The sequence below is a fragment of the Helicoverpa armigera genome, chromosome 1, assembly GCF_030705265.1.
Source record: "Helicoverpa armigera isolate CAAS_96S chromosome 1, ASM3070526v1, whole genome shotgun sequence".
NCBI lineage: Eukaryota > Metazoa > Arthropoda > Insecta > Lepidoptera > Noctuidae > Helicoverpa > Helicoverpa armigera.
The window spans coordinates 1,602,975-1,622,397 of NC_087120.1; the positions used below are offsets into that span (position 1 = coordinate 1,602,975).

Here is a 19,423-nt window from a genome sequence, read left to right on the forward strand (position 1 = left end):
GAAACACGTTGCGTAGATTATAATCTGTTTATAATCTGTATCAATTAAGTGTATTGCAATACAATTATAGTGAGCGTTTTTAAAAATCATCGTTATAAATTTAATAATTTACAGAAATTGCACATTTATATTCACGTTTGCAGCCGGTTGCTACAGAACTTCTTATAATAATTAGATGATAAGTTTTTCTCTTAAGACTGCGTCGTGCAAAATAATACAAAACGGCCGTCACAGTTAAAGGGATATCACCAATACTATTATCAAAATTACCATAAAAAATATGTATTGAGCACCACAATGACTGTGTTTACAATTCATCGTTGGCAAAAATTATAATTATTGTCTAGTTAAAATAACAAAAATGTGTAAACATGGACAAAAATCTTAAAATAGCACGTTCGTATTTAGTTGAATTTTGATAGTAAACTGTTACATTTTTTCACAAACTTTAATGCATATCAATCTATAATAATCATACTACAATTTGTCGTTTTAAAATTTTCGAAAATGTAGCTTGGTTATTTTAGACATTATTTTGTTTAAAATTGGGCCGCTGTTTTGAATCATACGCAACGTACACCGGCCGAAAGTTCAGTCGTCCACGAGAGCTCGGAGAGTGGTCACGTCTCATCGGGAAGCGACGCGCCGATAACGATACTTCGCGATCTATTGTGTACTTATACCTTGCCAAACGCAAACGCAAACTGTTGAATAAGGTAAGTCATATTTTTTGTTTTTTGAGTTGTTATTATATTGTGCATATCTATGTTTTATTTATACTATTCAAAGCATATTTTTGTAACATTTTTTAAAATGTTGTTTTAGTAAAATGGGAAAGCTTAAGGAAAAAAATTTTATGAAGAAAGTTGGCGCTAATTTACGAAAAAAAAAATGTTCTCGGAAAAAGTACGTATTTCTTTTTTTTTATAACGGATATAATCTTTTCTTCAATTTTTGTCAAATATTCGATATGGGTATCGTGTAATAGGTTTTTGGGGGTGGCGATTGCAAATCTGACATCAATTTTAAAATTCAAGATGGCGGATGCTAGTTTTTGTCAAATATTCGATATGGGTATCATGTAATAGGTTCTTGGGGGCGGTGATTGCGAATCTGATATTAATTTTAAAATTCAAGATGGCGGATGCTAGTTTTTGTCAAATATTCGATATGGGTATCGTGTAATGGGTTCTTAGGGGCGGCGATTGCAAATCTGACATCAATTTTAAAATTCAAGATGGCGGATGCTAGTTTTTGTCAAATATTCGATATGGGTATCGTGTAATAGGTTTTTGGGGGCGGCGATTGCAAATCTGACATTAATTTTAAAATTCAAGATGGCGGATGCTAGTTTTTGTCAAACATTCGATATGGGTATCACGTCATAGGTTTTTGGGGGTCGCGATTGCGAATCTGACATAAGTTTTAAAATCTTTTACCATTTTTAGGAGCAAGTCCGGATGGTATTGTAGAAGAGGACAAATTTGTGGAAATTAACTGTCCTTATTCAGCCAGAGACATGAGTGTTGACGATGGCATAAGAGAAAAGAAAATTATTTTTTGGAAAAGAGACAAGGAAGGTAATATCAATCTAAATAAAAATCATGATTGGTACTTCCAAGCACAAGGACAACTTCACATTACACAAAGAAAAACATGTATATTTGCCGTTTGGACTGAAGTAGACATGAAGGTTGAACTAATTGAGGAAGATAAAGAATTTTGGTGTAAAATGGAAGAGAAATTGAAAGCTTTTTATTTTGATTGCTTACTGCCTGAAATTCTTGATTCTCGGTTAGATAGGCAAATGGATATCAGGGAACCTAAATATATTCTTGATGCAATCAATCAAAAAGATAAACGAAAATTATCGTCATAAATCACATGAACACATTCTTAAATTATGCACCAACATTCGTAAGTTAAGTTCAGTCTTCAGTCCGAGATGCAAATGTGCATTTTTTTTGTATAACCTATCTTTGTGGTTGGAAATAACTATTATATTTTTTGAATGAGGTTAATACATTCTTGTGTCTTTTACAGTTTCTTTTTATGTATTCTCACACAAATTTTGGTCAGCTGATGACAAATTTGGAAAATCAACATTATTTTTTCTGAAATTTATTAATGCCTTTGATTTCTCAATTTTTATTAAAAAAAACTACAACTCTTCGGTACAACCTGTATAATAAATTAACCACGTTTCTGCGCTTTAAGTATGTTTTTGTAAAATTCTTATCAAGTTGTTTTACGTCAGGTTAAATTAAAGTTTTTTTTATTACAGATTGGTTTTATTACAACAACCTACCCATATATCTTACCTACTTACTCACCTACCAAACCGTTCGTTCGTACGTTCAGCGGTTAAAGATCTACCCTTTTAAACTTGAATATAGTTATCGGCACGGCACGGTTCTCGGCGGAAGAGTGGGGATCGCTTTGCGCACTGTACACATAAGGCAAAAAACCAACAAATCGCTTCTGCGCAGGTGAAGGTCATAGCCCAATATCCGTGCCGATAACTGTATCCTATTACAGTAACTTGGGAGGTGATTTTCGAAAAATCCAAAAACTTCGTCTTTTTTTCATCATATCATTCAAATCCGTTCAGTAGTTTTCGTGTGAAAGAGTAACAAAAATTCATCCAAACAAACTTTCACGTTCATAATATTAACAGGATTAGTTTTATTAATCGGATTTATGTACCTACACAGAACCGTCAAAATATTCATTATTCGTCTTTTCAATTCACTCAATACACTCAAAATTTAAAAACTCTAAGTTACACTCAGTCACTCAAATTCTAAAAATTCTGACTTACTCACTTCTGCCATGCAACGCAAGCGGCCACCGAGCGAACTTGTCGTTGTGTGCGTAACGACGCACACAACTAGCGCGCCGCAGTAAATACCTATTTTCCGCGCGCTGTGTTCGCTCGGCGCAGTCTTAATTAGATTAATCTATACTTTTCACTTTATCTGGTAGTAGTCAGCGATTCAAATGTTTTAACCATAAATCGCGACATTAAGTCTACATCTACAATCTTTATCTTATGCGTGTCGCATATTTTATGCAACACGATTTTTTGAGGAGCCGGCTGTTAAACATATACAATGAAAGACCAAAATACATATTTCGAAGGCGATTTCCTTATAATTTATGAAAATATAGAGTGTACACTCTGCAGAAATGTTTAAATAACGTTATTAGTTTTAACTTAATTATAGTGATAGGTTACGTAAGATGTAATCATAAATAATCTACCCTGTCGATTAGATTTGTTTTTTTATTAGATGCAAGTTCCAACACGGTATGCGTGTTTCAACCTTTTATCGATATTTATAACCAATAAGCATCTGTCAACTGTATCAACTGATTGTACATTTTTGTTTGCCTTCAAGTAAGATTGATGTGATTACAATTTGTGTGTACCATATTCTAGTGTAGCTACGTGCCGCATTTGAAAGAGTTTTATTATTTAAATTAAGTGATCGTTGTATAGTTGTTCGATAAAATGTAAAAAAGTATCTGGATAAATGGCACATCGTATCTTATTTTTTGTTTTATTATATTTTTATGAGCACTCTACTGTTACCTTTTGGTAACGTAATGATCCCCTAAATAATCTTATATATAAAAATGAATTGCTGTTCGTTAGTCTCACTAAAACTCCGGAATGGCTGGACCGATTTGGCTTATTTTGGTTTTAAAATGTTTGTAGAGGTCCAGGGAAGGTTTAAACGATACGAAGTTCGGGGGGTCAGCTAGTATAAACATAAATTATTTTTATAGCAAGGCTAATCAACTTTATTTTTAAGTGACTTTGTATTTTATGACGACCTCGATGGCGCAATGTTCAATGTATAACAGTAAAATATTCCAGGAAACCAAAGTCTACCTGGATTTAGATTAAAGCATGAATACTACTGTTCTAACTTTTTAATGCCTGAAATGGGTAGCTACCGATATCGAAGCATACCCGTGGTAAGTAAAAGTATAGTAAGTGTAGTAGAACTAAGAATAATATTGTCAATACAGGGTTACAGTTAAAGTAGCACCACAGTCTATGAAATATAAGTAGGCAAGTAAAGAAAAATTACAAAGCATAGCTTTCAGCCAGTAGATTTAGTATTTTGAGTAAGGTCAATTATATCTCCGGAAAATAACAAGACTCGTAAGTTGTTGATGCGGTATATTTACACGGTATGTAATTACTATAATATTAATAACTTAATATTCAAAAATTAACCTATTATCTCTTAAAATAAGAATTTTATTAAGTTAAGTATTGGATAATGCTAGTTACGAAAACATTATATTAAGTATTGGAATCTAAGTTCCCTGTGGACTCCGGTAGAGCGAGGTAAGGACAGGATTGCATGAACTTTTTGACTTTTACTAATACTTTGGGGTTTCTGGTTTATTTGTGTTAAGCGACATTTTGAAACTATAAAAATGTCACCATAGAATTATCTATGGTTCATTTTTATAAGTTTAGATTTGTCGCTTGACACGAATAGACTGGCAATCCTAAACATGTGTATTTTAGGTTGGAAGAAAGAGGAAGTTTATTTTGCGGCCTGTGCCGCCTCGAGTGGCCTATGTGGAAACCCCGGACTCTCTTAGGGTAAGTACAATTCCTATAAATCACGTGAACTTGTCTGTCTGAAGTTTTTTTTCTACAGATAGGAATTAGGCTGCCCGCCAACGTCCGATAACACAAGGGAACAAGATTTTTGCTGCATGAAATATTACGACTAATATTGTATATTTTTGGGCTGCTAATTGAAGATCTGAAGTCAGAATTTCTGTATCACCTTTAGTTTTTGAGATATCAGCAAAACGAGATTTTCAAGAAAAACACAATTTATTTACAAAAAGCAGCAGAAGAACAACAATTAAGCATCAAAAAACTTTCTTTTATAAGATTTTCTAGCTTGATTCGGTTCACTACGGCTGTCTTTAATGCTGCAACAGTAGTTCGCCATCATGTTGGCATTCCAATGACCCTGGGACCGCTTTTCCATAGTCCGAATATCTTGATGGAACCGTTCACCTTGTTCTTTACTGAGATCACATAGATTTTCAGGGAAATGGTCGAAATGGCTAAGGAGGAAGTATACCTTGATGCTCATATCAGAACCAAGCCGACAACATATGTTTAAAGTGATTTGAATAAGCTTTCATCCTCTTTGTTTGACAGAATTTTTTGTGCAATCCAAACGAATTCGTTTCAGGCATTTTTTTCGATATCGGTCATGTAATTATGAAACTTACACTTACATCAACCACCTTATTTGTGGACCATCAGAAATTCCGGCTTTTAGTTTCTCTATACTCAAATTATGGGACTTTTTAGATATGTATTGAGCATTTTTGTTCAGAGCTTTTACAAATCGTTTCATGGGCCCTAGTTTGATGTGCAAAGATGGTAGCACCTTTATTAAGGTAAAGTAGTAGTTAACAAGTTAGGGTAAATCCATTTGGACCGTTTTTTTTTTGTTAATACCGTTCATATCAACCACGCAGTAAAACTACCTAATGATTCGAGGATTCTCGCCAGATCATCGGTGTTTGTTACTTGAAAAGGGGTCTTTTCTTATTTTTCTATAACCTTAAAGACTAGACGCATGTTTTACATACCATTTTAGACACCCAGTAGGTACCTGTCGCAGGTGTCCAAAGAAAATCCAAAGAACTCAAAGTACACTCGTTTCAAGAACTCCGACACGCTTAGTCTACAATCTTTAAATGTATATTCACCACAAATATTATAGAAATAGTTAGTATCATTTTTACAATTATTTTGCAACATAGAAATAGTAAATATTATATAATTTTTAAATAAAATGCTCTGTTTTATGAAATTTAAGTGTAACTATTTCGAAAATACGGTCAATAGCTGTATCTCAAAAACTAAAGCTGTCAGAAAAAAAATGTGGGTAGATTTGAAATCAGCGACCTCGAATTAGTAAACAAAAGTCATAAAATTTCATGCAACAAAAAAAAAGTCTTAATTTGTTCCCTTGTGTAATTAATCGGTGACCCATTTTTTGTCGGAGGAAGATAGAACACACTGCTGGCAATAACGCAACGCACATGTCCTACAGAAAGTCGGTCAGAACATCCTACAAAAATTCGGACCGATAATCTGTCCTACAAAAAGTGACGTGGCCGGGCAGCCTTAACCAAATCCACAGATAGATTATTGAAATCAGCTGTTGAAAAATGCGTGACTGGACTATATACATATTATTAGGTAACTAAAGCTGTGAAGATGTCGAATGTAAAGCAAATGTTAAAAATGAAAATTCTGTTACGGTTCATATGTATGATGTGAACTTAATTGTTTGTAATTTTTGGTTTCAGGTTCATCCATTTCAGTGTTTGAAGAACTATAAACGCAAACGTTCGGCGCCATCTTGCACGGAGGTTAGCAGCTCTAATGCAGAGGTCAGCAGCTCTAATGCAAAGGTCAGCAGCTCTAATACAGAGGTTACCAGCTCAGAGCCTCGGGTTTCCATCAGCGTAGACATTTGCTCCGCAGACGGAAATGTTAAGCCAAATGATGAGTAAGAGAAGTCCTTTATTTTTTTTTTAACGACGTCAAAAATCATCAAATGATGCCCGCTGTGGGTTAGCAGCGGTGAGGGATTGTCAGACTCTTACTGACTAAAAACTGTCGTGTTCCGTCATTGGCCTTTTATGTACCAGGGCCGCGGTATCTCTTTCGGACAACCCGCAGCCCTCGCAGGCACCCGCAGCCCTCGCAGGAAGCCCGCAGTCCCGGCAGACAACCAGCAGCCCCGACGGAGTAAGAGAAGTCTTAGATCGAATTCTCGAGATATACCTCGAAGCGCGTCTGCTTTATGGCGCAGCTGAAATAATGCACCTTTGTTATTCTATGGATAGTCTCTTAAAATAGCGATAGAATTCAGCGAGGTACCTATATTACAGCTATATGATTATTTGAAACTTTAGAAAACCTGATTGGACAGAACTAATTTGTTGTAATCATAGATTTAGGATTTACTGTTTGTATTCGATTTTTCGGTTTCAAATAACAACTGTGAAGTTATTATGTATTCTAAGATTATGTTAACAAATATGTTTAGTGTTTAATTACTAAATATGATTATTTGGAATTAGTCACGATTATGATAGTGGTTATTATCAATTCATTTGATTTATTTTCACATTCAATTATTTAGTGTATACGCAGTATACGCTTTATTTGATATACATTTGTTTTGTGTAAGTCAAGACTTGACTTCTTGTTATGTTTATTTTTGTTTTCATATAAAATATCCTTCAACTGTTTACTTTGGTGTGCGAGTATTATTAGCTTTGTAAGAGTTTTGACATTTGTTTCGTGTAATTAATGAGATCACTTCTTGTTTTGTTTATTTTTGATTTCATACGATATATTCTTTCTACTGTTTACTTTGGCGTGCGGGTATTATTAGCAGCGTTTTACCTGAAATAAAACGCATATTAAATACTTACCTTATTTGAAGCTTACTATTTGAGATAGGCCCTTTCCGTTTTCCGGTTATATATTTCCTTCTCCTTCACTCCTTTACGTCTGTCTCGCTCGCACACTCCCCACCAGGCAGGTCCGAGCTCAGTCGGAGGCTCGAAGGCATATCATGAATCATTGAGTCGAAAATACCAGGCAGAAATTATTTGTAAGCTTCAAATAAGGTAAGTATTTAATATGCGTTTTATTTCAGGTAAAACGCTGCTATTAAATCCATGACCGTTATTTGAAGCTTACTATTTGAGACGTGTTTGTTATCGCCTGGTGGTGGGGACGCCAATGTGAAATAAGTTTGACTGACTTCCGAAAAATAAAATAAAAACAATTAGATATAGATTAGCAATTATTTGAAGGGTGAACTTCAGAAAAATAAAATAAAAACAATTAGATATAGATTAGCAATTATTTGACGGGTGAACTTCAGAAAAATAAAATAAAAACAATTAGATATAGATTAGCAATTATTTGAAGGGTGATGTATTATCACATAACCAACCAGCTGTATCAGCTTCAGAGTGTGCCAGAAATAAAAAATAAAAGATGCTTTTCTTAGAATCAAGTTTTTTATTCAATAAAACATAATATTTACCTTGTACAAACAAAAAAAAAAAAAAATAAACAATAATTAACAAATCGTAATAACCAACATCAGCATTGTAATAATCAACAGATCAATAGGTATTGAAAATCAAATTTTAATCAGCTGCATTAAACATTCTAGTAATGCTGTTGCTAGCAGGGGCTGGCATTACCTCTCGCCTGTAGAAACGTGTAAAAGTATCTTTGGAACTCCAATTTCCTCTGGACAGAATCTCATCGAGAGGAAGGTTATCAGACCAATTTTTCGAAGACACAGCTGAACGTAGACTTCCCGGTGTAACGGGTATACCAGCCTCGGTTAGTACAGTTTTAACCCATCCCGCAATCACAGTACGAGATGCCGCCTTTGCTTGTCCTCTGATGTTTATAAATAAGTTTGGACAGTTACCCGAAACTCGTCTATCCCTAAGGAGAACAATCATTCTTCTTACCCAAAAAACAGGATCCAGATTTTTATCACTGGCATTAGGCAGTAACTTCCAACCCGATTGCCTATGAGTGGCACTGTCGGTTTTAGAGCCAAATATTGGTTTTAAAACGATGCTGCTGCCATCGTCGACGCAATGATCTGAGTCCACTAACAGCAATGTGAGGTCATGAACTCGTCTGCCCGAGCACAGGAGGAGGAGTGTTGCTGTATGCCGAGAAACAGCAAAAGCGTTATTTCCATCTATAGTGTTAGAACTTAAGAAGGCGGTCAGTGCATCTATATTCCAGACTGGAGGCTTTCGGGTGATCGGCTTCTTTAAAGCAATTGACTTTAAGACGTGCTTAACAAATGTATGCGAACTTATTCGTCCAGCATCCTCAGCATTGCTAAGTGTAGCCACCACCGATTTATGAAGTAAAATAGTGTTGTAAGAAAGCTTGTCGATTAGATGTAGGTCTGCCAAATATCTAGCAACGATGGGCCCCGTAGGATGACAAGGGTCAAAATTATGCTTTTTAGACCAAGATACCCATCGATCCCATGCTACCTTGTAGGTTCTAAGCGTGGAAGGACGCCACGAGGCTTTAAGTAATAGTATTTGGTCTTCATTCCAACCTGTTAAACTTTTCGACCACCCCCACACTTCCATACTTCGAGCGCCATCTCTTGAACCTTGGGGGGTGGCAGGCCGGTCGTGGTGTCTATTATATTCTCCCTGAGATTGGTGATCGACCACGGAGCTGCTACTGCTCGGGCTTTGAGATCGGCCCGCCAGAACACTCGACCCCACCGGGGGACAATTAACAGGTACAGCCCGATCGCCGAGTTGAGATGGGCTAGCACCTTGGGTATTAGGTACGGTGGTGGGAACACCCACGCCAGGTGGTAGTTCCACTGCCGGGAAAAGGCATTGTGGAATAAAGCTTGGGTGTCTGTTAAATCCAAAGACACGTAGTTGGATACCACCCTTGCCCGACTGGACGCAAATAGATCCACTACCGGAATACCAAACTTGTGAAATATCTTGTCCGTGCATGCGGGTAGAAGATGCCACTCTGGAGCTCGTTTGTGTCTGGATAGGTGATCTGCATGTCCGTTGTAAATGCCGGGTATATAACTGACTGTAAGATTTATTTGATGAAACTCTAGTAAGTTGAACACTCTCCGAGTTACTTCCATTAGAGATGGTGACCTCGTACCGCCCTCGTTTCGCAAGTGGGACACAACTGTTCGATTGTCGCACTGAAACAGAGCAGTGGACCTGCCCATTACAGGCCCGTGGGATTCGAGCACCTTTAAGATCGCCAACATCTCCTTGAGATTGCAATGTAGATGCCGTTCTTGAGCGGTCCACGTACCCGACACTGCATAACTGTCCACCTGAGCTCCCCAAGCCAGATCGGAGGCATCTGTGGTCACAAAATGAGTTGGTGGTGGCAGATGGATAGCAGATGGCTGGTGGCAGTTGTGAAGCCACCACCGGAGATCTCCTAGGACTTCGTCTGGTAAGGGGATCTCCTTCCTGACTGGCATAGTCAGAGACGCATTTAGGAAGCTGAGCAGAGACCGATGATGTAGTCTGCCCTGTGGTACTACAAAACTCGCAAAGTTTAGAAGGCCCACTAGGCTTTGTAATTCTTGCAGGCAAGCCTTGCCTAAGTTTAGCATTAAAGAGACCTTGTGAATAACGTTTTCGACCTTGTCCTGTGGAAGGGATTTTGTGTTGTCCCAGGGATCCCACTGAACTCCCAGGTACACAAGACTCTTCTGCGGGAATACAACAGATTTCTTTAGGTTGACTTGCCACCCTAGATATTCCAGACGGTTCAGGAGAGTATGAACATGAGTTTGCAGAGTGTCTTTGTCTTGATGAGCCACCAGAAAATCGTCTAAATAGACAATTATGCGCAGATTCTGCTCCCGCAATGTCTGAGCGACCCAGTTGCTCAGGGAAGCAAACACCTTCGGTGCTGTACTGAGGCCGAAGGGTAAGCAGGTCATTTCTAAAAGTTCCCCTTGATAAATGAGGCGCAAAATCTCCTGTGTGCCGGAGAAATCGGTAAATGAAAGTACGCTTGCGATAGGTCTATTTTGCAAAGCCAGTCGCCTGGCTGAAGGAACTCTGGTACACGAAATACATTTATCAGGCGGAAGGGTTCCGTTTTTACATAGTTGTTTAAGGCTCTTAGGTTGAATATTGGGCGATCGGAGCCATCGCTCTTTGGCACAAGAAACATGGTTGACAGGAAGCTCGGGGAAAGCGGCACTGCTTCTAACACACCTTGGTCTTTCATCTGACTGATGAGTGCCGACATCGATTCGGACTCCTGTGTGATGTAAGGACCTTTCCTCACATGTGGCCAGATTAGGGTGGTTTTAGAAGAAAGGGTATGCGATACCCTGTTATTATGCGCAACAGAAAGTTTGGAGCCCCCATTTCCTCCCATCGATTGTAAAATCGTGCCAGTTGACCCGCCCTGAATTTTATCGAGTCAGTACTTACGATTTTTGTTCCCAGAGTTATAGTCAGAGGAGACTCCGGGGCGTTTACGGTTTCCTTTGCCCTGACTCTGCGGCTTGTAGGTTTGGCGGCCACCTCGTGAGCGAAATGAACTTCTGTTGTTACTTGCAGGCGCCGTGCGACGGTCACTCAGATTGTTCTGTTGTTGAGGGCGTTCATGATAGCAGTCCTGTGAGGACTGGCGGTATTGATAATGTGGATGAGGCAAAGAGGCGCAGCATCCATGGCTGGTACCCTGCGAGGGTCCATGATAGCGAGCCGACCCCTGGGGGGGGTGGCGTGTAACATTACTTGGTCCTGCTTGCGCAACGGAGCCACTTGTAGGTTTAGATAAGGGCCAGAAAGTCTTCTTAACTCCGCCCATCTTCTCAAGGGCAGCGGTAAACGCTTCACATTCGAATAAATGCCGGTCCGATGGTGGGATCTTGCTTAGCGTTGCCCTCATTAAAGGATCACGAACCTGATTAGTTATTCCGGCTCGGCGCTTTGTAAAACTTCCGCTCTGTGTCCACAGATAAGCTGCAATAAATCAGAAGACACTTTATGGAAATCACCTTTAGAAAAAACCTCCGTGATCTTGTCCTGCAAGCTATTAAAATTTAAATCCTGTTCTGCGTGAGCCCAGGATAGTAGTTCTGTCAGGGTAGATGATAAGGCCTGCCTTTGTTTCAGTGCACAAAAGGTGAGAGCGGCGTAAGCTTTGTCAATAGAGGCCAAAAGCGCGACTGATCATACACACGAATCTCCTCATTGGCCTCTAGGTCAATAAAACCAGGTTTATGGCAATATGATTTTGCACTTCAAAATACCTAACCTCACTCCATTCACTTTTGTTAAAATGTTGTATATCCTGAAGAGATTTCAACAAGTTTTCTGGTGCTTTAGGGTACGCAGGTTCCTTCAGCTTTGTTTCAATATCAAAATTAAACGGTAGTTCAACTTGACAAGGTTCACTGGTGCACGTGTCGCTAACCTCCTTATACAAGATTCCACTGACACTATCATCAATCGATAAATCATTGTCTACAACTGACGGGGGCTCAACGCCACTACAAGGCACTACCGATGTTAAAGAAATTTGCTGACGTAATGCACTCACCTCTCGAAATAACTTGTGCATCTGCCGATCGTCTTTTCGTGATTTACGACTGTGTTTGCCCCTCCTTCTTTTGTGGCCACGTTTCTTCTTTCGGTCGGAGGAGGACGTGGAATCCGTGGTATCACTTGACGAAGAGTGGCTGCTACTGGATGAACTTCTAACTGAGCGTGCACGTTTCCGAGAGCTGGATTGAGTTGGCTTTGGTACACAATCCCGCGATAAATCGTGTCGCGGCTCCTCAATAATAGCGGTCACACATGTATTATTGTCTATATCATCCATCCTGAAAGTAAAAACTTTCCAAAAGATAGGTAGGTATCTGTAAAACACAAATTTACAAGTAAGACACAGTATAAATAGACACTACACCGAGACCAGGAGAAGGAACATAGGTAAATGTCACTAAAAAGAACAGAAAAATAACGTTAATAACAGGTTACATACCTTAGTAATCAATTCGAATTACAACAGCTATATTAATCGAATTTAAAAAACGAACGGTAAAACCGTTAATTTTATATATATAACAATAAATTATCGCGCGCAGCGATACTTTTATTTACGGTTTGTTGGTGAAGACAACCGTACTGGCCGGAAAACAAGACGCCAATGATTCATGATATGCCTTCGAGCCTCCGACTGAGCTCGGACCTGCCTGGTGGGGAGTGTGCGAGCGAGACAGACGTAAAGGAGTGAAGGAGAAGGAAATATATAACCGGAAAACGGAAAGGGCCTATCTCAAATAGTAAGCTTCAAATAACGGTCATGGATTTAATAGCTTTGTAAGAGTTTTGACATTTGTTTCGTGTAATTCATGAGATCACTTCCTGTTTTGTTTATTTTTGATTTCATACGATATCTCTTTCTACTGTTTACTTTGGTGTGCGAGTATTAGCTTTGTAAGAGTTTTGACATTTGTTTCATGCAATTCATGAGATCACTTCTTGTTTTGTTTATTTTTGATTTCATTTAATATATTATTACTACTCTTTACTTTGGTGTGCGAGTATTAGCCTTGTAAGAGTTTTGACATTTGTTTCGTGTAAGTCATGAGATGACCTTGTTAAGTTTATTTTTGATTTCTTACGATATATTCTTTCTACTGAGTGCTGATTCCGAGTTTTGTAAGTTTACGCACTCGATACGTAATTATAACCTGGCTGAAGTAAAGAGTCGTATGCTACGTCACATGATTAGAATATAGTACGTTCATTCATTTTTCCGGATAATGACGTATACTATTTCGCAAGTGAGCGCGTTTATAGTACGACCAAGTGCCGATGACAGCCTTTATGAAATAAACATGTCAAAAATGAATACTACGTAATTAAGTTGTATGATAATTTACGCATCAACAAAGTTAACTTGCAAAACTCGCACTAGGCACTCTGTTTACTTTGGTATCTGAGTATTATTAGCTTGTTAAGAGTTTTGACATTTGTTTCATGCAATTCATGAGATCACTTCTTGTTTTGTTTATTTTTAATTTCATTTATTATATTATTACTACTCTTTACTTTGGTGTGCGAGTATTAGCTTTGTAAGAGTTTTGACATTTGTTTCGTGTAAGTCATGAGATGACCTTGTTAAGTTTATTTTTGATTTCTTACGATATATTCTTTCTACTGAGTGCTGATTCCGAGTTTTGTAAGTTTACGCACTCGATACGTAATTATAACCTGGCTGAAGTAAAGAGTCGTATGCTACATCACATGATTAGAATATAGTACGTTCATTCATTTTTCCGGATAATGACGTATACTATTTCGCAAGTGAGCGCGTTTATAGTACGACCAAGTGCCGATGACAGCCTTTATGAAATAAACATGTCAAAAATGAATACTACGTAATTAAGTTGTATGATAATTTACGCATCGAAAAAGTTAACTTGCAAAACTCGCACTAGGCACTCTGTTTACTTTGGTAACTGAGTATTATTGGCTTTGTAAGAGTTTTGACATTTGTTTCGTGTAATTCATGAGGTGACTTCCTGTTATGTTTATTTTTGATTTCATATAATATATTCTTTCTACTGTTTACTTTGGTGTGCGAGTATTATTAGCTTTGTAAGAGTTTTGACATTTATTTCGCGTAAGTCATGAGATGACTCCTTGTTTTGTTTATTTTTTTTCATATGATATGAATGTTGTTTTTGTCTTGTTTTTTTTTTGCGATATATTATTTCTAAGTGTTACTATTGTAAGTTACTAGCTACGTACGCTTACAGTAATACTAAAATGCTAATGAATAAGTGTAACTTACTGTAAAGAGAGATAAGTGACTAAATTATAGATGTTTCGGTTTTGCAAAGCCATATTGATTTGTCATAAAATATATTTTGCAAAGACAATCAAAATGTAGTTGATTGATTCTGATTACTGTAGTAGATCTCAATAAATGTATAATAATTGTTCGTACGTTGTTTTCATTTTACTTCTACTGTTATCCTAATCTGATTATTTGTATTACCATCAAATTACAAGTATAACTCTTACAGTTCAATTATAACACTTCAGTGTTCAAAATGAGAACCAACTGCTTTTATCGTTCTTAAATTGAAGACTTTACAGATACAAGAACCTTATTATTTACTACTATATTTAGGTCCTAAGAATTCACCAGTCCATGTTTTATTAAAACCAAAGACCCCTGAATGCCTGAAAGATCACAGATTCTAGTGAATGAGAATATTTATGTTATTCTCTGTAATTCCATACGATGGATGGGTGACCATCTTGTCATTACGAGTTCTACCAAGTTCAGATACCGTCGCTCTATATAAAACTCCGATATTCAGTAGCGTCTAACATAATTGGGAAAAAGCTAGGTTGATGATGAACTCCATATTATGATGCATAACCTGGAGAGAAGACCAGATGATGATGATAATGACTCACCTTAAAAAGTACATCTCGTTGCTTTGTGTTCTTTGAATACATGAGTCGTGGAGGCCTAGGCAGGTGAGTAAATACTTTTTTACGGCTTTGCTATGATTTTTTTTATGTAACTTGTAGAAGAGAAGCCTTTCTTAGGGGCCCGTTTCTCCTAAGTTAATAGTGTCAAAATTGAATAGAAATCGAATCGCAATAGCAGTTTAAAGGCTCGAGCAGACCGGATGCGTATGCGTAACCACGTCGTAGTCACGCGCGTAGTTACGGCGTAACCATGAGTTGTAATGTATGGAAATGTATGAGACAGGCCACACCGCTTGCGTAACGTAGACGTGCACGTCGTTCGCGCGTGACTACGCTTACGTCTACGCATACGCATCGGTTCGCTATATCAAAAGGTATAATTAATTTAATGAGTTCTAGTAGCAAAATTTCCAAGACTCTCAAGTCAGTTACCTACTTGATGTTAATAGATAGAGAATGTCGACATTTTTAGTCAGGAGACGATGATGATGATGAGGTAATGTGCTGGTGATGATGTTGTCAAAGTGGTGATAATAGTGGTATTGGTGACTATGGTAATGATTGGCGATGTCGGAAGGTCATGATGATTATGGAGATAGAGATGATTATGCTGATGATAGGATGGTTACGATTATGGTCATAATGATAGTTGATGAAAAGTGATCATGATAAGGGTGATGGTTGATGAAAGGTGATCATGATGAGGGTGATGGTTGATGAAAGGTGATCATGATGAGGGTGATGGCTGATGACAGGTGATCATGATGAGGGTGATGGTTGGTGAAAGGTGATCATGATGAGGGTGATGGTTGATAAAAGGTGATCATGATGAGGGTGATGGTTGATGAAAGGTGATGATGATGAGAGTGATGGTTGATGAAAGGTGATCATGATGAGGGTGATGGTTGATGAAAGGTGATCATGATGAGGGTGATGGGTGATGAAAGGTGATCATGATGAGGGTAATGATTACTATGACGATGGTGATAGTGATGATAAGGGTAATATATTTTTTTCTTTACACAAACTCCTAATTGCACGCGTACGAAGTCGCGGGCAGAACTTAGTCTTTAATAATATTATTAAAACGAAAGTCACTTTGTCTATGCGGCTTTTACACCAAAACTACTGAATAGATTTCGATTTTTTATACTTACACAGATAGTCGAGAGCCTGAGAAACGACGCGTGTTCGTGATTCATTCGGGACGCAGGTGTAAGAGCTATTTGGATGAGAAATAAAAATACGAAATTTTCATAAGCACTTTATTTTATTTTAGCGATTACATGATATCGTTACAGACACATAATATTTGAGTAAATGTTGACATAGACACTTAATATGTCGCAGGAAAAATATAAAATACACTTCTCACATAGAATACTCGTACATCAATCGCGCAGTTCCATTCTCACTTAAAAATAATAAAAATATTTGGCAAAAAATTGCGGATATGACTTATATTTACATGCCGTTGATACCTTAAAATTTCGAAAAATCCAGGCTTTTTTAGTTACTTTAAGATCGAAAAAAGTTTATAAACATTTAATTTTGAAAAATTCAATGTTGTTGAAAAGTACAGTCTGAAAGTCACGTTTAATCTTAAGATTTATACGTTTTGAAAAAAGAAATTACAATGTTGAAAAGATATTGAAATAGTTAAATCGACCAACTAGACATAAGTAAAGTGAGACCCTCCCATGTAAAAGACAATTAATTTAGAAAAATCCTGATAGATTTAAGTTATTTTAAGCCAATTGATGAAGAAGTTAGTAAATGTTTTGGTTTGCCCGTCTCTTGAAAAAAGACATTCAATAATTTCGAGCCAATCCAAAGAGATAAAAGACTTTCGAGAAACGAGCAATTGCTCATTGAAGAAATTTTAGTAAAGTTATGAAGGTTTTGAAAAAAATAAGTGACTTCATAAGATGCCTTTAAAAATCCGTGATAGCTGACACAGCGTGAGGAGTCTCGCTTGAAAAGAGAGTTGTTTGGTGACGTTCAGAAAGACTCATTCAGCACAGAACAGGACTTCCCACGCTGTGAAACTACGTGTAAAAAGATGTTGGGGCGTTGCACCTTAGGAAAAGTAGAGAAGATTAAGTAGGAGCTTATGAAGTATTGATACACCTGACAGTCTCAAAAGTGTAAAGGTGAGTACAAATAGTTTGAGGTAAGACATTCTGAAAGTAAATATATTATGGAAATTGAAGTTTTACCAGATATTGCAACATTGCTTTAGATTCTTGATTGCCGTCCTAAATACAGTCATATCCACAAAACAAGCCGAACCAGGAAAATAAGACTGAGTAGACGTTTTCGAGAGATTCATACATAACCAAGATAGAGAAAAAGTTAAAACATCAGTTAAATCCTGCGACAATACACACTTGATTACTGTGAAATTAATTAAATATTACTTTACTAAATGGCGAGCAGACTTCAGGATACAATCAACGGGAAATTTGCTACATTTGAATTACTTCAAAGTCTGGCAGTGTTTCACAAATAGGCCGCTGGTTTGTTTCATATTTGGGGTTCCCAGTTTCAACAAGGTCCGTCTACACTTACTTCCCTCTTTAACGTCACTTCTGGTGTTAACCGAGATATTAAGCACACATTCAGAAATAGGGATACCCCAGCAAGAGTATAAACTCTCAAGAAAAGTTGAAAGATCAAACATGAATTAATTAGAATAGCTTGAAAACTTAAAATAGAGAAATAACAGTTGTCAAGCTCGAATTTAAGATAAGACGAAAACCTGAAATCTGCTTACCGTGTACAGACATAAACCTTGCTATTGTAATCATAATTTTACTTAACATCCACTTAAAACTACGTCTAAAGGGGTTACCTTTAGACCAGAAAACCATCTACCATCCGCAGCGAGTTAAATCAAAGAGAAACAATACGAAGGATAACATTTATAGAGTATAAATTGATAGAAGTATAGTTAAAAGTTGAAATAAAATAACCCCCGCTACGGTGGTGTCAGGTGAAGTGTTTAAAATGAAGAATCAAGAAAAATACTGATCATTAGTGTTAAAATCCCACCTGCGTTTGAAATAACCCCTGGTGCCCAGTACTCGTTTCCTTAGTTGAATAAACGCGTAAAAGTTAATTTCAAAGCGGTTCTTTTGCTTCGATAAAATGTAATTGATCTTTTCGCCTTCATTCCCCGAAGGATACAAAGTTTCCTTGATAGATCTTTTCCCCTGTCAGACATAAAATTCATGGTTTTTGATAGAATTTTTTCCAAGATCGCCGAGTGGTAAGTATCAAAATTGCTTGTTAATTTTTTGATTGAACAGGTGGGATTAGAGTTTAGAAATAAAGAGTTCACTATCAAGATATCGCTTAGATCGTAGTAAAACGTGAGTCCTTATAGAGTTTTTATGATTAATTTAATAAATACTTCGACCATATGGTCTTACTATTGCAAGTGACATAGTCACGTTGCAGCAGGGTAACAGCGTTTTTTTTCTGTTTACTTTCCCGATCTCCTGTATCCAAAGTAATTTTAGCTCAAGGCTTCAATTTTATTATTTTCATCAAGTGTCACCGAACGCACAACTATTTTTTTCTTCCTCAACATAACACTGTTGCCCTCAATAATCAACTTACGATAAAATACGGTAATATTCCGTGATACACCTAGATTTAATGACTATAACCTTAGGTTACATATTATAAGTGATATAATTATAATAACACAGACTTAGATTAGCTCCTTTTATGACCACCCATGACGATCTCGTTCCTACAAATGCCACACTTTAGCCCATATTACGCTTCCATGATATCTTATATTCTCTTATTAAAGAGACAAAGAGTAGTCCAGTTTGAGTGTAAACTTATTGCCACCGAAATGACAAAAAGTGTCCGTACTGATTTTTCTGACATGACCAGCCGCCTAAGTTTTTTCACCTCCACTTCTATCAACTCCTAGACCGGCCGTGATGTTAGCATTATATTCTGATGTTACTACTTCATCCAGAGTCCTAGATAACTGATTATTTCAAGACTTTGTTACAAACTAATCGATGTTTCTTCCCTATAATCTGAACCTCTAAATCTTGCATGGTAAAATTTTGCCTTTTTTCCATGTTGGTGTACATTATTATTTCTATGCCTTTTTTCCAAGTTGGTGTACATTATTATTTCTAGGCTTATTTCGAGAACACCCGAGTTAGATGAAAGATAACTCCCATAACATCTTCAGTTTCGGTTACATTTGATTTCGCACGTTTTCCTAAATACTCATTCGTTTTGCAATTTCTAGACTTAAAGATTCGTCGCCGTCCTACTATCCAATTTT

At 37.2% G+C, this 19,423-nt stretch overlaps 2 long non-coding RNA genes across 3 annotated transcripts; one reads left to right on the plus strand and one right to left on the minus strand.

Moving 5' to 3' along the window:
- The first annotated feature begins 559 nt into the window (after nucleotides 1-559).
- LOC126054203 (uncharacterized) lies at nucleotides 560-6,977 on the plus strand. Of its 2 annotated transcripts, none has more exons than XR_010276624.1 (5): nucleotides 560-716; nucleotides 826-906; nucleotides 1,449-4,627; nucleotides 6,370-6,572; nucleotides 6,715-6,977. It is a non-coding gene; the product is annotated as an uncharacterized LOC126054203 (long non-coding RNA). The 2 variants fall into 2 exon arrangements; XR_010276628.1 differs by having other exon boundaries at nucleotides 6,370-6,474.
- Nucleotides 6,978-11,576: 4,599 nt separating this feature from the next.
- Nucleotides 11,577-14,475, minus strand: LOC135117087 (uncharacterized). Its single transcript, XR_010276643.1, has 3 exons — nucleotides 12,635-14,475; nucleotides 12,191-12,509; nucleotides 11,577-11,610 (listed from the first exon to the last, which is right to left on the minus strand). It is a non-coding gene; the product is annotated as an uncharacterized LOC135117087 (long non-coding RNA).
- Nucleotides 14,476-19,423: the final 4,948 nt, after the last annotated feature.